Raw genomic sequence first — 21,362 nt, forward strand, 5'->3', positions numbered from 1 at the left:
CCAATGAAAATATTTTTATGTACTGCGTTTCCGTTTCTCTGTTATAGAAATATGGTAGTTGAATGTGAATGCTATTCCCGCTCCAGAATTTCTTCAGTGGAACCAACCAAAAGTGGGTCCTCTTCAAACTTTTTTCTATATTACAAACGCATGGAGGTTGATCTGTGCTGTAGGCTGGATGGGAAAAAAATCTCAATAACATACTCTTAGAAGCGTGGGACTAACATTATCGTGAAGAAAGAGACCACACTTCTTCGTCTTTATTTTCTGCAACCACGCAAGGTTATTAATGTATCAAGGGAGTGAAAAACGTAGACATAGGGGAGGGGGATTCGCTTACGGTTCCCAAATATGAGTTAACGCATTCCGGGGAAAATATTTGAGGATAGGTCCGTGCATATTCATTTATCTGAGTATCGCTTACGAATCGGAAAACATACCTGCTATAAGGCAGAACCTAAATTATACAAATAGCTTTGTAAACAGTATATAATTAGCATTATTGCTATTTGATATTTTTGTATCTACCAGATCTGCAGATTTGTACAAAATAAATTTCGCAGAAGTATCATTAAGATCATCACAAATACAGAACATTAGATATGTTTAGTTCTATTCTATTCATCCCTTGCAAGTATTGCAACATTAGATCCGCGGCTAAAGAGCCATGTCAACTTCATAACGAAATTATTCTTCAATCATAATAGGTTCAATAGTTCCGGTAGAAGTTTTAACCAAGAAGGCCTGGCCATTAACTAGAATAATCTGTTAAAAGTTCCACTGTTTAAAAAAAAAAAAAAAAGAACGAATGTAGTAAATAACACTTATAAATTGCACCAGATAATTTTATTCTTTTTAAAGTCATCTAAACTTCGTAACACGCGAAAAAGAAAGTTGTCAAAAAGTAAAATTGTTAAAAAGTTAAAAACTGTAAAAAAAAAAAAAGTAAGAGTGAAATTCATGTGGCAGCCATTGTAATCTCAGTCCATTCAACTTTAGTTATGGTATATTCCACTCGCTCGCCGTTACTGTCAACAAACAACAATTGGCTGCACGAAACCATCGTAATCACATTTTAAATATGCTATTTTTGGCTTTTAATAAAGTTTAAGTGTCAACAAAATATAGAACTTATCTTTCCTTTTAATTTAAATTTTTGTAACTACATTGACTCACTGTGCCTGTATCTTTCAAACAAAACTAACTTATTGTATCCTCAGCTTCCATATTTTTGTTTATACCATGCAATATTTATATATTTTTTCTTGAATTCAATATTGAGAATAATATCATTTGCAGTACCTCTCAGATGTCAATTAAACTGTCGTCAAATTTCATGATTTAGGTAAAAGTATCTCTGACACATGACGGCCAAGTTCTTGTGCTAAGATAATAGGTTCATGATAGATGCTTATGAAAATCCGAGTTCCTTGAAAAGTTTTGAGCGGTAGTGTACATATATTTTCTGTGTATTAACTCGGGATCTTGGGTTTTTGGGGTATTTTTTAGACTTTCAGTCAAGCAGCTACTGTATCGTCCCGATTTATCCTAGGATCATGGTTCATACCTCATTCTCTTCAGAATGGAGTAGGCTTTCAAATGGTACTACTTGCATGCCTATACCATATACCAGGAGAGGGAAAAGTGATGTCAAAGGGAAAATTTCGGGGGATTTTTTTTTTTTTTTTTTTACATTTTGGGCCCCTCTGGAACGGCTCTGTATGAACGTAGAGATCTCAAAAATATCTGATAAATAGTACTTGGTAGACTAAATGTATGCCAAATTTCAAGTTTCTATTTTGAATAGTAAGGGCGGGAGAAATTTTATCAAGAATCCCATCAATGCCCCAAATTACCGCAAAACACCATGATCTCAGGTAAAAAAATTCCTGAGACATCTCTATTTACCCTAGGACTATAATCCGCCAATCACTCTCTTCATGATAGAACTGCCTTTCAGGCGGTACCATTCCCATGTCTCCATCTTGTATTTAAGGCTGGAAAATCCCGAAGAAAGGGATTTTTTGGTAAAAATATCCCTTTTTCAACTTTTTGCCCCTCTGGAACCCCCTGTTTTAACGCAGAGATCTGAAAAAAATCTGATAAATACTACTCGGTGGGCTGAATGTTTCAATCTTCTAGATGCAAAAGTAAGCCCGCCAAAAAATATATATACCGACAATGTCCCATATTCCCGTGTACAAAAGGATATTTTTTAAAAATTCTCTGAGACATCCCTAATTAACCTAGGACTATAATCCGCCAATAATTCTCTTCAGAATAGAATTGCCTTTCAGGCGGTACCATTTACCTGTCTCCAGCATGTATCTAAGGCGGGAAAATCCCGAAGAAAGGGATTTTTTGGTCAAAATATCCCTTTTTTCAACTTTTTGCCCCTCTGGAGCCCCCTGTTTTAACGCAGCAATCTGAAAAATTTTGATAAATACTACTCGGTGGACTGAATGTTTGTGCAAAATTTCAATATTCTGCGTGCAAAAATTAGCTCGCCAAAAAATAATGAACATAGGCTTAATAAAAGAAAATATACCGGTATATTTTAAAATGATGACGTCATCACCTCCTATGTTTCGACGCAGGAAGGTGTGAAACCATACGTAAGGTCTTCTACAATGCCTCTGGACTTGAAAAAAAAACAGACGAAAAAGCTTAAATAGGAGAGTTATAACGCAATGTACCATGAAACACCCGTATGGTACAAATTGTACCATAAGATCCCGAAAGGTTTATATATAAAGAACCATTGGATGGCTCAATGGTAGAATGCTTACCTCTGCTACTTGGGTTATCTGGTTCGATCCTCGGCCAAGTAAGTTTGTGGTGGGCAAAAACGTGTAAGTTTTCTCGGTGTACTCCCGTTTCCTCCCACTTTCTCATTCCAGCAATTGTTCCATCATCATTCACTTGCCTTAACCATCCGTCTCATTTAACCTAATAGTATAAACGTCGGACATACTTTTATAGTTTATATCTAAGTAAATACTCCTGAATGACGTTTCATTTATAAAATACTCGTACTGTGTTGTACACATATTCAGCACATTCTTAGTATATTAATAATATCTGTAATTACTGCAGTTTCTCATGAAGTTACACAAGCACTTTACAACTTAAAATCACGTCACAATCAAGTTACGTAAAGGATTACGAAATACATTATCAGTGGCGTATTTTGAAAGTGAAAACTGGGGGGGCGGGGGACAGCGAAAACCCAGTCTATGATAAGTATTTCATAAACTTATGCAAATCATTTTAATTTGAAATCGTTTATGGACTTCGTTATATTCCTTGAATAGGAACAAAGAATAAGAAATTATTCATTCCTTTCACTAATTTCAGTTAGACATGAAATACAAATTAGTAATCAATAAATTGTAAACATTTATAGGTACAGTAGCTAAACATATTAGTCACAAAATATTATGCTTTTTATATGGCAAAAAAAAAAAAAATGTAATTAACATTCAAGTTAGAAATTGTCGAAGAAAATAAATGTTGAACATAAATATACAACTCACCAATGGCGTATTTAGGGCGTGGCTTACGGGCTTAAGCCCCCCCCCCGAAATCTTACTTACTATAGTAAAGTAAATGAAATATCTTGCAAAATTTTCACATTTCCAGGCAAAGCCTCCCCCCGAAAGTTAGCAAAGCCCCTCCCGAAACAAAATCGTAAATACGCCACTGCAACTCACTACTATTAATGTTATCTTAGAAATGTCCAATAAAGAATAAAAGGCAGCGCTTACTATAAAGTTTCATATCTATACAATTATTAGCTTCAATTATTTTTGTCACTCAATTTCCCTAAAAGAGGGTGTAACCCTCTCAAAGGTAGCTAGCCTCAGCTAGCAATGTAAAAAAAATGTCACTCAAAAAACTGGGGGTAGCTAGGTCCCCTGGCCCCGGGGTAGATTCACCAGTGCACATTATTTCATAAGAAGGATCTTACTGTATTCCTTTCATTCCTGTTGTTTCGAAAAGTTATAGTTGAAAAAATTAGAGCAAAAAAGAGACCCCGTAAACGAAATACTTAAGAGAAGTATAGAGTACTAATTTAGAAAAAAAAAATAGAATAAGGGTATGTCGTGTGTAGGCAAATACTTGTGTACAAGTGGTGGTTGATAAACATGTGAGCAAAATGCAGGAACATGTGCGAAGGTCAGGAACAAAGCAATATCAGACTTAATTCTGCGCTCCCCTACGGGGTATCACAGGGAGAAAATCTGCAGGAGCCACTAAGATGAATCACCGGACACTAGTGACCTCATACGGCGAACATTTATCTTCCTCTTTGACTCCAGTAGAGAAGTTTTGCTCTTCTTTTAATGTCCCGGAACGCAGAACTGTTACGAAAAAAAAAAAAAAGATTCATCTTGCTTTATGTGATTTTTATTTGGCTTTCGAGCTTCGTCCATTTCTCTACAAACAAACAAACAAAAGGAATGCTAATACCAAAGCTTAGTTAGTCAAGGTGGTTGATAGACATGTTTGTTGATTTTGCAAAGGACAATAGGACATCATTAGGGCTTAGGTTGTGTTACAGAATAACAAAGAGCTCTAACGCACAGTATGTCCACATCCGGTTTGCATTCAATAAGTTCAAGTGAATTTTCTGCGAAATCAATGCTACTTGATTTTGTGTGTGTGTGTGTGTTCATGAAGCAATAATTAAGATGTGCAAAACGTATAATTAGTTTGCACAAATTTTTCTCTTCCAGCGAATGTGACCTTCAGTTATTTTTCGTTTAACGAAAAAAAAATAGTAATGTTCAAAAGATGACACACACACACATATACTCAAATGAACTTGCTGAGCTCACTGAACTCAACAAAGAAGTGTAGGTAAGTGCAAATTCTCATACTCAGTTTTCGGGAAAATCGAAAAAAATACTAGTATTTTGTAAAATTGGTCCTACGCACCACTTTCAAGATAATGTTGATACTGAAGTATACAGTAATTAAGTTTTTCATTACGCGACTAGCAAGACGAGAGTACATAATATGGTTAATGAGATATAACCTAACATCATGGTTAATTCTTTGAGTTATTTATGGTTAATTCTTCGACTGGTTAATTCTTTGACTAGTTTAACTATAATGTTTTTCAATAGTGAGATATACACTATATTGCCACTCGTCACCGGACACCCATAACAGTACCTTAATCCAATATCTAAGTACTATATCAGTATCTTGTAGAGCCACATTTTGAAGCAATCACGTCCACAACTCTTCAATGAAGACTTTAAACCAAGTTGCGATATGTGCCTACAGGATTATGGCTCATTCATCGTGCGGATTTGGATTTTGGGCTGGCTCGAGAATCCAATGGTAGCTTTTCTTGCACCAATGTAAATGAGGAGTCACATTGAGGGCTGTGTTATATGGCTTCTAACTGCTGCTCGACCATAACAACCAAGTGGAGTGATCTCGGGACAGACAGTACGATCACTTGCAGCACTATTGGAAGGCGATCTAAGTTGCTGTGTCACCATCTCTAATGATGCTTTCCGCTTTGACTTTACCACACGTTTCACGCATCGCCCGTGGCGATCTGTTAATATTTTCGCTTTAATGGGACGAGATCGGCATGTCATAACTTCCTCTCGATTCCACTTCACGATAACATAACTCACTGTTGACTGGGGTTTCTGAAATTTGTTGGATATCTCACGGGTTGAATACCCAAACCTGTTTGCTTTACCTCACTCAGTTCACATCGTCTGTGCAAAGTGGTAGCCGATATAGTTTGCTGTAGCCGATATCGTTTATCCTCAACCACAAACACCTTTTATAGGTTGTATGATATGTACAAACGATACCAAGCATTTTAGAGAGGTGTCCGGTGACGAATGGAAACATAGTATATATTAATTGATAGATTAGGTCGAGATTATCAAAATGAGAAGATTGGGATTAATTCTGATGCGTAGGTTTTTTTAGAAAGTTCTAATTTCGATACTCCTAATAAGTATTTTGTTCATTCATCATAATATCAGAGAGGTATTTTCTTCTGATAGAACGGATCGTTTATTTATTTATATATTGTGTCAAAAAACACTAGGTAGCAGATTGTATCTCTTGTTTGTTTTCCAGTTCTCTCATGGCTAAGCGGTTAGCATACATGTCTTTGACGTGGATGACCCGGGTTCGGTTTCCGGTGGGAGCTCATATGGTTCGGATCCCACGTTAAACTGTATGTTCACGTCTCATATAGACTCGCTTTTGAAAGGGACGCAAAAGTCAAATCAAAGCAAATTTTGTATGTCTTCTCTTAATTCTTTTCTATAAGCTCACTGCCCACCTGTTTTGGTTTAGTGGTGAGCCAGACAACATCTACAGGGTGATACAAAACATTCTTCGATGTTTGAAAGGCGAATAAAAAAAATATTGCAAACAGAACATTGCTTACTGAAAAATATGAAATAATATTGAAAACAGTTTGTAATGTTCTGTTTTTACACTCTCCCTCGGGAGTCAACAACTGCTGCATACTTCCTTGCAGAATGCTCTGGGTACTGAAAAAAAAAAAATGTATCTCACAGCCTCGAAATTCCGACGGTGAACCTGTCGTTCGGAAGTTCTCGACCTAGTGCAAGATAGTCTTCCCATCAGGAACTATTCGTGGAGTCGCAAACCTTAGGTGAAAAGCTCTTTGCACTGTAATTATAGAACTCCTGTTTTTGAAACAAAAAAAAAAAAAAAACAAAAAAAATCGACTGTACGCCCAATGAGCTTCTGGAAAATCCACAATGACGATTGAAAATGCTAGGAAAGGTCAGCAGAAGCGATAACTCTAACTCTTCTTGCCTTCCAGTGCAAGCGCTACAGCCGATCGAAAAATGGGTGGTTACACAATAGAACAGGATAATTACAAATTGTTTTCAGTACAATTCTGTTTGAAGTCTTCCAGCTTGTGACGCTGTAGCTGCTAAAGCTGATGAGTAAAAGAACATGGTGGCGTATCAAGCTGTGCAAAAATAATGGAGGTGCACATGCGGACGTTTTGGACATATAATTGTAAGTATTTTGTGTAATTGTAAGTATTGCACAGCTTGATATGCCACCATGTTCTTTTACTCATGTTATTAGTGTAGTGTTATTAATGTAGGGATGAAATAAGTGTAGTTGTAAAAGGACTTTCTAGTCACCCTGTATTTAATTTAGATTAGCTTAACGACAGGAACCTCAACAAGTAACGTGGATTTAACCTGCCAAATGCGACAAAATGCGCGGAAATGTGTCCATCTGGCAAAACTGTACTTGTCAACTTAAGTGTTAGGTCGCTACTGTGCTTTCTAATTGGAGTGGGTAACGCATAAAGCAAGTTTTCCCCAGAGGTTTATCGGTTAGTACCAATATTAATTAACGAGTTTAGTTTACGAATACTCCTTTATATGTTTACTCTGTCCGTCCGTCTGATAGACAAAAAGTTTCAAGAACTACTTGACCAATCACCATCAAATTCGGTGAAAATGTATAGGATTAGAAGATAGAAGCCGAGTTATTATTTCCGAGCCGTTACTCAAACCAGCAGTGATAAAAATTAACCATTTTCGACTTCAACGTTGGTTGCTATAGAGCAAAAACAGGAATAGATAGAGAGATGAGCTTTCCTGCAATCGGTTAGACATCCCAAGAATACACTACGTATCCATCCATAACTCTATACTAAAACCAGAAGTAGGAGAAATTCACTATAACTTTCGGTTTCAATATTGATTTAAATAGACCAAAAATTGATAACAGATGGCAAGAAGTGCTTTTCTTCAAAAATTGGTTTGGCGTCCTAAGAATAGATACCACTTTTTGTCTTAACTCTCTGTTCAAAGTGTAAGTTGCTGAAATCAACCTGTTCTAGTTTTAGCTTTGATCGCTTTAGAGGGAAAATCATAGTAGATAGCAAAAATAAAGTTTCTGTAATCAATCAGACCCACTAAAAATATATTCCATTTCTATCCTAAGCTCTTTCCTGAAACCGGAAGTGGCATTAAAACAATCACTTCCGGTTTTAACATTGATCGTTATAGAGAGGGAAACGGTAACACACAGAGAAAACTGATTTTCTGCTATTGATTAAGCGTCCCAAGAATATATTTCATCCCCACTCTAATCTACTACAACAGGAAGTGGAAGAAATTAACCACTTCCGGTTTTATCGTTGCTTGCTATGGACTAGAAACGGTAATAGATATCTAGAGAGAAGCGGTTTAATGCAATCGATTAATTGTCTCAACAATAAATTTCATTCCTATAACGTCTTTAAAACCGGAAATGGTAGAAATACACTAACACTTCCGGTTTCAATATTGATCTACATAGAGCAAAAACGCTAAAAGATAGCGAGAAATGGTTTCATGGAATTTATTTAGCGTTCTATGAATAGGTACTATCTTCTGTCTTAACCCACTACCTAAACTAAAAGTGGTAGATATCAACTACTTCCAGTTTGATCGTCTTTATAGACTGAAAATAGTACTAGATAGCGAGAAGTGTTTTTCTGTAATCAATTAAGCGTTCCAAAAATATATAGTATATTCCATCTTCACCTTAATTTCTCTACTAAAACCAGAAGTGGCATGAGTTTATTACCACTTCTGGTTTAAATAGTAATTGAGAAAAATATCATACCATACAAACCAAATTCCTTCACGTGGTGTACATGTTATACTGCTACTGCATTGAATCACTAGCAACCTATAGGTAAGAAAAAACGTAACCGATAGGAATGCGCACGAGACAAGATTTGAGACTGTCTCGTCTCGAAAATGTGCTGTACAAGTGATGTCTCGACTCGAAAAATATATATTTTTCTATTTGAAGAGCTGTGTCTTGACTCGAATTTTGTCAGGAAAATTCTGTCTCGACTCGTCTCGTGCGCATCCCTAGTAACCGAACAACTGCACATAGAAATGTTACAATAAGTAATCTGTTTCGAGCCATTTTAGTACTGTTCGATATTTTCAGCAATAGTGCTTATTACTGACGTAGGCCTTACATTATGACTAACCAAAAAATAGTGTCTATGCTAGAATTTATTTTCTGGTAAATCTTATTTTCAGGAAAACAGGATAGAACATTGAAAAAAAAACAAAAAAAAACAAAAAAAAAAAAAAAAAAAAACAGGCGTGCACCTAAAGTTTTTGTTTGGAGAGGTCCAAGCTCTGGAAGAAGTCCGATGCTACAAGCCACTACATCTATGTACTATTCAACGGATATTATTCTGCAGCAAATAAGACGATAAATACTGTGAAAATAAGATTGTTTTTTATAAGAGAAAGAGTACAAATAAAGTGTGGGATCAAACTTTTCAAGCTACATCAGTCATTTCCCTGTTAAACACGTATAGTTTTAATGAGAAAGTATACAAATGTATATTGAATTAGGAAATTTTGTGGGAGGTCCGGACCCGGTAGACCCCCCGTGGGTGCGCCCCTGACGAAGAAGTAGACAATAAATAGTCCTTAAGAAAATTTATATAACATAAATGCTTTAATGGTCTCCTTCTGAAACCAACTGATCCATCGTGGCTTCAACAAGGATAGTAGTTGCGTCCTTGATCTTCATTAAGCCCAAAAAAGAAAATTTTTTCGACAAGAAATATGCTGCCCAATTTTCTTCTGTATTGAAATACGGACATGATAACTTTTAACATTTAATCTTTGAAGTAAGTATTGTACTCTCTCCCTTTACAATGCTGTACGACTAAGAAAAAAAATAATTGTTGTAAATATTCCAACAGAAACAAGGTTGATAACAAGGAAGAAAATCGTTATTTCTCGCTAAGATTTCCCCTTGGAATAGCGTGATATTTCACAAGGGATAAAAATCGCACTTGAAGGAGAAATATAACGAAAATTGATGTTCTATAATCAAGAAGATGAATGGACTGACAATAAAAAAATATGTTTCACTAGTAACGACATTTTCAACACTTTTTTTTAAATCTTTCGTTGTACATTCCCTTAAGTACAGTACTTACCGCTATCGAAGAATTTTATCCAATTTTTCTTTTTTTGACGTAAACTTTTTATTCTTGACATAGAGTACTCCTTATAAAATAGATGTTCACAATCTATTATCTTCAAGTAGCCACCTTTGCCAGGTCCTTATACAGAACCTGTATAAAAAGGGAAGGTTAGAGAAATGTCCTTCAAGGAATGTCTTCACAACCCAGGCATTTATCATTTCTCTCGCGTAAGCCCTCATCAATATAAATATCTGAGCGACACTTTTATCCTGTATTATTATGTAAACCCGCAAAACTAAGTGTCATGCGGGTTGTATACAAGAAAGGCGTTCCTGGTTATTATTATTATTATTATTATTATTATTATTATTATTATTATTATTATTATTATTATTATTATTATTATTATAGGTACCTTGACTAAAGGTATAAGTGTAATTAAAATTACGGCTGTCACGCGTACCCAATCTTAGTAATCATTGATGTGGAATGGTTTAAAATGTTCAATGACTTCTTGTACCCCAAACATACTTATGCCCTCTCACAAAACTTTTGTGGCTGGTTGCTGGCCTGATTGCACGTGTATCAATAGAAGCTTCATGTAAGATTAAAGTTGTGATACATTATATTTATATTTGAAAACTACATTAGGAAATCGGTTACCTGATATACAGGGTGTATCCAAAGTGGGAGTCCATAGGCCAACTCCGTTATGGGCAATTATCATCATCAACATAGATATTCTGCCATTATTGGCCTACATGCCGCAACTGAGAAGATTCCATGCTCCTGCTCGTCAGACATTCTTTTTGTCTTCACGTACATTTTTTCTGTGTTGATATCGTTTAATAATTGTATTCCCCTTCGCCCCTTCCTTCTCTTTCCTGCCACTATACTCTCTAGCGCGTCTCTCATGATACAATTTCTTCTTAGTCAATGTTCCAAACAGTTTCTCTCTCTCTTCTTAATAATATCTTTTCTCTCACACCATTTCTGGTACCCTCTCATTCGTTTACCGCTCGAGTCAACTAATGCTCTCCATCTTTCTCCACGCCCACATTTCAAAAGCTTCCAATTGCTTTTTTTTTAAAATTGTTTTTTACGTAATGTCTGTGTTTGTGCCCCATACAGTACAGTACTCCATACAAAGCATTTTATGAGTCTTTTTCTCAACTCTTTATTCAAGGTTCTATAAAATATTTTCCTTCTCCTAAAAGCTTCTATAGGCATTACTATCCTTGCTTTTATTTCACGTTCACACTTCATACCATTACTAATAATACTCAGGTATCGAAAACTAGTCATCTGCTCTATTTTCTTCCGTCCTATTTCTATATTTGACTCCGACCGCTTCGTTTCAATCACTATGGCTTTTTGTCTTTCTAACGTTTATTTTCATCCTATATTCTTCACAGTTCTTTCTCGCGTTCTCTAACACCTTATTGATGTTATGAGTAAAGAAACAAAAATATATAAAAAGGAAAGCTTCATTCTATCTTATACAAAGAATAAGTATGGCTGTGCAAAGAGGGAACGTAGCAGCGATGCTAGGAACTCTCCCTCCGGGAAAAAGCTTTGGACGAAATTTTCCTTTTGTAATCACTCTCCTCTCACCAAACTCTCGCAATTGCTACTAGACGAAGAATCAACCATTTTCATATATTTAAAATATTTAAAATGTAATTGGCCCTAGGACCGTTCCTTGTGGCATTCACTTCGAAAGTTTCCAATTTTGGACAGTATATTTTATGTTACATAAATAGCTACATTCCTCATCAAATAATAAGTGATAATTAATAAAACTAATATTGTTATAACCAAAAAAAAAGTTGAGAAAGTAGATACAAGAACTAACTAGTTGTGGAAGTATTTTGAAATTTGCTAACAAGATACGGCATTATGAAGTCAACACAGCAAAGAAGCATGTGTTATAGAAGAAATTTTGGATTATAATAAAACGGGAAGTATGGAAACAAAGTTGAACTGATGAATTTAAAATAATGTATGCAAATTGAGAAGGTAAATCGACAAAGACGTAAAGGTGTCAAGAGTAATTAAAAAGGAAGAGAAATTTGAATAAGGTTTATGAGGGTAAATAGAACGAAAATAAAAAAAAAAGTTTATTTAAAAAAATAAATAAATAAAAATGGAAAAAGGCTGTTATTTAAAATGGTAGGATGTGTATAATCATGTCAGCCGTTAGGGCTCTATATTGATAAGGTACCTTGTGTTAAAGGAGGTATACAGAAAAAGTTTCCGATTCAACAGTTTGTTCGATCGAAACGTAAAGGCACACAGCAACCGTTCACATTTTTGTGCGACCTAGAATCAAGGTTCTTAGTTTGAGGGAAATTTCCCTAATCTAGGGAAATTTCATTAGAAGATTATCAAAAAGGGAAAAAGGGAATTTTTCGAAGAAAAAAAAAACAAAAATCCTGAATTTCTCGCCCTGACAGATTGACAAATAAAAATGCTTTAAATTTTCTTTAGTCTTCAGAAATAAACCAATACAATACCCAGTGCTGTCCACCCTCCCTCATGCCCATGACGCACCCCCCTCAATTGTCTATCCGTAGGTGTTCTTCCATGAAAAAAAAATCCTTTCGATTAATTTTTACACCTCCTCAAACGTATTTATATAGATTTTTAACACCCTCCCAAAATATTTCAATGACGCAGTTTGGGTCATAGCCCCCGTTTGTGGGCACCCCTGCAATACCAATAGTCAGTGGCGTATTTAGGGGTGGCTTCCGGGCTTAAGCCCCCCCCCCCGAAATCTTACTTACTATAGTAAAGTATATGAAATATCTTGCTGAATTTTCACATTTTCAGGCAAACCCGCCCCCGAAAGTTAGCAAAGCCCCCTCCGAAACAAAATCGTAAATACGCCACTGCCAATAGTGTATGTGTGTGTGTGTGTTCAATGTAGCATAATTTGCATCCATTGTTGATTAGCTGTATTTTATTCTTTTTTGTAAACAAAAAGTGAAGAAAAACGTTAAAAATAGAAGCAAAAAGCAAATGAATAAGAAAAATGTGGTTCCTTTGATATAGCTAAATTAATATTATCACATAACTTCTGTCATAGAAATTGGACACTCAATAAACTAGGGAAAATTTGATAAAAAAGGGAAAATTTTGTGTCAGTCGAGGGAAATTTTCTTAAGAGAACCTACGAACACTTGGAATCCGTTTGCCAACAATGCTGTATTGTTGGTGGGGTTAGGTTAAAAAAGAACTCCATATTGAATTGCTTTTTCATTTAATAGAGGGATTCTTACCAATGTGGGACCCAGACATCTGCTATGGTTGAAACGAGATAACTATTTTAACTTAAAAGCTACCTGTTTCCACTAATTTTCCTCTCTTTCTATTTTTTCTATCTTTATTCATGGCGGAATCGTCGCATGGTACGAGACTTTTAATACAATTAAGAATTAAGTTGATATTGTTTGTGATCAAATCACACTGAGAAAATTTCGTTATACCGACAGTGGTATATTATACAAACATACGGAATCCATATGTTTACTACGGAAATCTGTACAGAACATACATTATCCGTTCGCTACATACGTACTTCCTTTTTCCCACTTAGATATTACATCAAGCAGCTGCAGGATGTCTGATTTTTAACAGTCTTCCGTATATTACATACGTCAGGCATATACGTCCATCTGTATATGAGATCGTTTTCTGCTATATACTATAGTCATAGATGGAACACTCATACTCACAGTATTGTAAAATGCGATTATAAGGATGTTATATATAGTCGTACGTTAAGTCCAAAAACTATAGCATTTACGCATGTAGCCTATTTTTTTTACGTATATCACATACGTATTTTTCTGTGTACAGAAAAAAACAACTGAACCGTTCAAAATAAATTTTGGAATACAGTTTATTCCTACCTGTAATTGGTATTTTATGGCGTTGTTTTCATTAAAATTGGTATCATAAGGGGTAGACATGCGAAAAATTGAATATCTAATGAGTTTGTCAAGTTAAGAAGTTACAACGCAGTATAATAATTCCTTATTAGAAATAAATATGTCCTAGCATGTTTGAAAATTCCCCTTTTAAAGTGGAAAGGGTGAGATTTGAGCAAGTTGAACGTGTTAAGCTGAGTTTGAGTTTAGCGTCCCGTTCAACATCGAGGCTATGTGAGACGTGGACCTACTGATTAACGTGGAATCCGAACCACATGAGCTCCCTCCGGGAATCGAACCCGGGTCTCCTACGCCAAACGCTAACCATTTATCCAAGGAGGAGCTCCAAGTTGAACGAGATGCTTTCTGATTGTGTCCTCGTAAAACGACTGGTTTTCTAATATTAATTTTGGGACATTGTTTGGGACATTGTCTTCGATCATGTTACCTTGGTTAAAGATGTATTCTATGTGAGTATTATTATTGAGTATTATGCTTTTGGCATATCCTAAGACTAACGAGTTTTTTAAAGACCCTTTGTTTGTCACTGTTGCTCTCAAGCAACATCGCATTATATTGCGTTATCCGCACGAATTATAGGGAGCTCCTCCGTGGCTAAGCGGTTAGCGTACGCGCCTTTGGCGTGGGAGACCCGGGTTCGCTTCCCGGCGGGAGCTCATGTGGTTCGGATTCCACGTTAATCAATAGGTCCACGTCTCATATAGCCTCGCTGCTGAAAGGGACGCTAAACTAAAATCAACTCAACTCAACCGCACGAATTATAACTTCAGTGATCATTTAATTGGTATTATTGCTTTCATACAATATTCATATACATAATTTGGCGATCGCGTGTTTAAATACTTCTAATCTTCGTCAACAGGGGACAGTCAAATTTAGTATTGTAGAAGCTTTATCTCCTACGTTCCGTGAAAGTTATTTTTTTATTTGTGATTTCTTGTTCTGTAGGAAGAAATTTCAACGAAACTGCTGCTAATTACTGAAAATATTCTTATGATATTTTTGACCATAAGAGGACAATGCTGCTCAGTAGCTACACATAAGACCTATTTTATGGCAATGTTGCTTTGAAATAAACACCCTGTATTTTGTAACCAAAGTACAAAAATACTTTTAAAATTACGAAATTATTATCAGGAAGACATGGTTCAATCATAAAAGCAAACTAAATATTTTAATCGTAATGCTATCAATACTTGCGAATTAAAGAGTTAAGGTTTGGGCGTCGAAATGTTTCTTCCACATTTTTCGACCTTCAGCTTCCTCTTTTAACTCCCAATATTTTCTTCTATTTTTCAAGTCATCGATCAGTTGTGTTCTCCCCAGGGCCGTAACCTGTTGGGGCCAGGGGGGCAACTGCCTTTCCAGGGAAGCTTCCTGCCGTTCCAGGGGGGCCCATTTTAAGACAAAATTTTCTTACTCCATATGCGATACGAACACGAAATTATAAATGAAGCATCAAACAGGTTTACCACATTACATAAACAAAACAACTCCAAAAATGGGAAATAAAACAAAAATGAGTCGTGGGCCCATTTCAGTAAAAAATGTCTACTATTACGGGTTCTAGAAAAATATTTATTTGTATGGCTTTGAGATTTGTCAATATTGCCCTCTTAATTAATTTATCATGTTTGGAACAGACCAAAAGGCGTAATTAACGCTGCAGACCTTGCCGTTCGGGGGGGGGGGCACAGGCTCCGGGGGTCCATAAACAGTAAGAGAAAGATGGAAATTGAGGGCCCAAGAATTAGAAAAACAACTTTTCTAGGGGGCCCAAATACGCGTATTAATGCTTGCCCCTCCCCCCAGAAAAAATCTAAGTTACGGCGCTGGTTCTTCCCCTACTCCTCGTCTTCCTTCCATCTTTCTTCTATGGCGGTATGAAGAAGACAATTTCTTCGCAAGACGTGTCCATTCCAATTGGCCTTCCTATACGAAGGATAGTGGATAAATGAGTCCCTTTATCTCCTATCCGTTTTAAAATATCTTCGCTTCTTGCTCTCTCTTTCTATTTTATCTTCTCCTTCCTCCTCCAACATCACATTTTAAAGCTCTCGAAATACTCCATTTGTAACTCCCGTAATGTCCAAGTCTCTGATCCATAGAGTTTAATACTCCATAGGATTTGACTAACTTCTTCCTTAATCCAATATTAAGCCTGCGAGTTAAGAGTGATTTTTTCTTGTTGAATGGTTCTTTGGCTATGGCAATTGTTGACCTGATCTCTTTGATACAGTAAACGCCTCTCATCGAAATACGTCCCAGATACTTGAAATTACCGACCTAAGTGGGTAGAAGGGTTCAAAACTTTATGCCAAAAAATAAATAAATAAATAAAATAAAATTAAAAAAATTTTTAAAAAAATGGTTATCTTACGAATTTTTACCATTACACTTACATTGAAATAATCATCCTAAGAGGTTTAGGAACTGAAATATTTTTCGTGGACTTATTCTCCCGTGGGAAGAACGGGAAGTTCAGCTGGTGAATATAATGTACCGTATTACAATTTTAATATTACTCCCATGAAATTTCTATCGGTATAGGTGCATTAACATATTTCTATATTACCTTCAATTTTTATGTTAGTTTCCTATACTATTTTATAGACCTGATGCGTATAATAAATCATTGAAATATTATTCAATTGAATGTCTCAGGATTATGCCCATTAGGCTAATGGAAAGAAACGGTTAAGGGAAGTAAATAGTGATGGAAGAATTGGTAGAATTAGAATGTAGTAGGAAGGAAGTGGGAGTACGGAGAAAAATCCGTTTTCCAGACAGCGGTATATTGTACAAATATTTTAATGTCTCAGGATTATGCCCATTAGGCTAAGGGAAAGAAACGGTTAAGGGAAGTAAATTGTGATGGAAGAATTGGTAGAATTAGAATGTAGTAGGAAGGAAGTGGGAGTACGGAGAAAAATCCGTTTTCCAGACAGCGGTATATTGTACAAATATACGGAACCCTCTTGTTTACTAAAGAAATCAGTATGGAGCATACGATATCCATATGTTACACACGCACTGCCCTTAGATGTTAGATCATGTCGTTGCAAGATGTCTGACATCTAACAATTTTCCGTATATCACATGCATATACTTATGTTACCTTCGTCAGCTATATGTTATATACGTCCATTTGTATGTGAGATCCTGACCGCCTATATTGTTTCATACGGAAAATACGTAGAGATGGAACATTTATACGGAAAGTATTATAAAACATGCGTTTTCAGTTATACGTCTGCTGTACGTTAAGTCCAAAAACTACAGGAATGACGCAAGTAACCTAACTTTTTAAGTACGCCACCTACAATTTTTTTTCTCAGTGTTCCCCTAGGAAAATACCAATGAACAAGACATTGTCCACCGCAAACTTACTTGGCCCGGGACCGAACCAGGGAGTCCACACACAGGAGATAAACACTCAACCACTGAGACACCGTGCTCCCGGAGATTATAATGAAAAGTGTTTATGGCACATGTTCAATCAAAACTCGTCAATTCATACAAGCTGTATTTACTACTGCTTTCTCGTAACCTCCTATTTTGAATAACACATTTAAAATGAAATGAAATGAAATCTTTAAGTTTTACGTCCCACGGTTATGCCGGTTAGGCTAAAGGAGACGGTGATGATGAGAGATGAGTGAAATGGTGGAACGAAGAAAGTGGGAGGAAACGGGAGAACCCCGAGAAAACCCACAAGCACGGTGTTTGTCCACCACAAAGTTCACTTGGCGGGGGCTGGGATCGAACCCGGGACCCCAAGCACCAGAGGTGAACGCTCTACCACTGAGCCACCGCGCCCCCAATAACACATTTAAACCCTAAAGCTGTCATAAGCTTAGGCATATTTAAAGTGAGTATGCACCTTATAAAATGTCAACTTAACCGTATTTCCTTTTGTAATTTTAATTAGAACTATTGTATAACTTGAAATCCTGTTGAAACAATTCCATATATTAATATATCAACAAATGAGAAACAAAATTAATTTTATCCTTCAATAGAAACATAACCTTTTGTGCAATGACGTTGAAGTACTAAATTTAACAGAGTTTATTTGAAGATTATCAAGCATGACTGACAGAACGAGAACTTTCTACTTACACAAAGGAAAGCTCTCCTTAAACAAGAGCCTCTTATTTTCTCTTGTCACTGAGACAAAGAGAGCGAGTGCACAATTACTAACGTAAGTAGTATTTGCGTAGGAAATGAGGCGTGAAAAGAGCTAGAACGGAATGTTAACATATGAAGTATTTCAATTAAAGACAAGGATAAAACGGTGGTACACACTAATGAAGACGGGTGAAAGAACAATGACGGAAAAAAACAAGAAAGGAAGAAGCAGAAAAATAAAGATAGAAAGAAGGAACGAATATACAAATTACATCTGATTAAGTTTGAGGCAAGAAATTTCATCAACTCTCAAGACAGTTTTAACTCCCTATGGAAACATAAGGAACAAAAGGAATAAGAAAGATAATTAAATCAAATATTTTTACGTACATTATCAAGCTTGAAGCTCTTTAATATTGTTGAATATCTTATCTTTTACACGAAGTGCAATTTATACCATTTCGAGCTATCGATATTGATTGAAAACTATTTTCTTTGTTAAATAACCTATACATTTCACAAGTACTTTTTAAAATACACTTTCTCTAAAAATAATAAACCGTTAAATTGCACATAGAAAATGTAGTTGAGTTGATTTTGAGGTTTCTTTCAGCAGCGAGGTTACATGAGATGTGGACCTTCTCGGACCGAACCCGGGTCTCCCACGCTACAGGCTGTTATGCTAACTGCTTAGCCATGAAGGTGCTCTCTACAAAATGGTGTCAGATGAATTTCTTTACATAGAGACAATGAAGGCATTCAAAATGAAATGACACTGTGTGTGGAGCTTTCTCAGGGCATTCCAATTTCCTGCTACATGTACATTCCACCAATTTTTCCGTCATCATTCATTGCTTTAATCATCTTGTATCCTTCTACTTAGGATGGGGGACCAACATTAAAACATGCGAAACGTTTCGAGACATTTTTCTAGTTGAGGAAAGTCTATTTATACTGTTTCTGAGTTGCTGAAGGAAATGATGAATGACTCAACTAATTATTTTTTCATACGTGCTTTAGTATTTGTCATATTTCATTTAGCAAGTCCCAAATGAAACGTTTCCAACTAGCTAACTGTTTTTGTGCAATATCAAGAAAGTACTTGGCATAGTAAGTGTTTGCTACCGTAGATTCCTACTATGGTGGCTGGCCACGTGTTTGAATCCCAGCAAGTCTGAATTTTTTTTTAGCGTGTGTCAACTTGAATTTCATTCTAATTCAGTGTGATATACAAGAGTTGCTGTGGAGAAGGAAATAGATGCTCGAATGACGAGGAATTGGAGTAGGTCCATGAAAGAAGACAAATACTGTATTTACAAACTTATTTCTTTCAATTGTTGTAGATTTGATATTTTTAGTTAATTTCATCCATTTACTAACGTATTATCAGTGCTTTTTATTCTTTCTTCCCATATGCAGTTGTCGTGAAATAATGCATTACACACACACACACACACACACACACACACACACACACACACACACACACACACACACACACACACACAAACACACACACAGTCAATTATATAATTGATATATTACACTCATTGGACACGCCCTACAAATAAAGTAATTAATCTTAAAATGGAGAAAGCTTATTCAGCAGTGCTGCCATACTTGATACAATTGTACCAAATTCAGTCCCTTTTGTCATTCATCGGCCCGATGGTACTATTTTCAGTTCCTTTTGTGATAAAATTGGTACAATTCTACCCAATTCAGCACCATTTAACAAATACTTGTCACATTTTCAAGAGTATCAGTAAGTCTTTTCCTACATTTCACGTTACTCATACTGTGTGCTGGAATCTTTAAAAATGCTGTTAAACGTTCATTCTGTGACGTTGCACCGCATAACACTACGAAGGTTGTGTGGAAAAATTCAAAATTCGAACTATACCGAGAAACAAATTACGCTAGATGGGTGCATCCGCACCATGCATGGAGACGAGAAAGAAGCAATCTGGTGCTTTGGTGTCCTTACAATACATGCTGTTTCCTTACAATACATGCTGTTTCCTTACAATACCTACATACAAGATGATAACTGTTTTCCTTTTCAATTTGCGGCCTCTGTTATACTTCCTACTTTGCTTCAATTTGGTACTATTTTTCAGCCCACTCCAAAGTTAGGACTGTGGCAACACAGTACTCCACTGACTTACCAACTGTTGTCTCGTGGTTGAAATGTTGCGTGTAGGTTGTGTTGAATCTGCTCAGACATTTGTAATACCAGCAAAAGTACTGAATCCGACCTAATGGAGTCATAAAAATGAGGGAGAATCACTTTTGCTTTTGACTGTACGTGTACATCCTAACCCTGGGTTTACGTAACTTCTTGAATATTACTAAAAAACTGTTCATTTTGCCTGCCAGAAGAATTGGAATCTTTATCTATTTACTGTGAAATATCTTGCAACCCTATGTTTATATAATTTCAATTCCCTCACTTTTATTTTATCAATTAGACACCTATGATTGGTTTTTCATTAGGAAGATTTATATTATATTATTACGGAACAAGAATTTTAGGAATTATATTTTTTAAAAAATGAATCAAAAGATTGTGATCTTGACCAATAATTAGTTTTTGGATCAAGAGGCACAAAATTCTTGAACGACCCCTAAATCGAGTTTTCGTATTTTCTACGGAATAAGCACATCATACTGAGTTAACTGATAGTTTGAGTTTGGCTACACTATATGTACTTCTCCCGATATAAGGCCTACAAGAAAATTTTTGCTGAAATATATTGGATTTTTTGATCCGAAAAGGGATCACTGATACATTTCCTCGCTATTAGCTGCGTAAAGTTTCCCTACATATTGCGTTGGAAAGGTAACAACTTTAACTCAACAGTTTGATGCCGATTTTAAACAACACTTATGGCTCCAGCTTGATTTCTTGTAAATTCACTTCAGCTGAGAAAATTATTATAAGGAGGGAAGAAGGGTCAGAGCACGTATTCTTAGAGATGCATGGGCTCGAAACAAAACCGGCTTTTTTGAAAAAAAAAACGGTTTTTTCTGCTTCGCTTTTTTGCTTGGGAAATTTTGGGCTTTTTTGAAAATTCTGCTTTAAATTGATAAACCAGATTTTGTTTCGCTTCTCTACAACACAAAAAGTCATTTAATTAGTGGTTGATGCCGATAATAATATAAAACCTCGAAAATAAACCATGAATTTCGAAAAGATATTTCAAACAGTTTTACTTCTCAACATATTTACATTATGAATTCCAAAGGATTAACCAATGTATATAATAAGATTTTTTTTAACCTCC

At 35.9% G+C, this 21,362-nt stretch overlaps 1 protein-coding gene across 1 annotated transcript in view; it reads right to left on the reverse strand.

Moving 5' to 3' along the window:
* Positions 1–21,362, reverse strand: part of Sytbeta (Synaptotagmin beta) — a 506,258-nt gene that overhangs the window by 479,761 nt on the left and 5,135 nt on the right. The window lies entirely within an intron of this gene.

Source organism: Thermobia domestica, chromosome 3 (genome assembly GCF_964235325.1).
Source record: "Thermobia domestica chromosome 3, izTheDome1.hap1.1, whole genome shotgun sequence".
NCBI lineage: Eukaryota > Metazoa > Arthropoda > Insecta > Zygentoma > Lepismatidae > Thermobia > Thermobia domestica.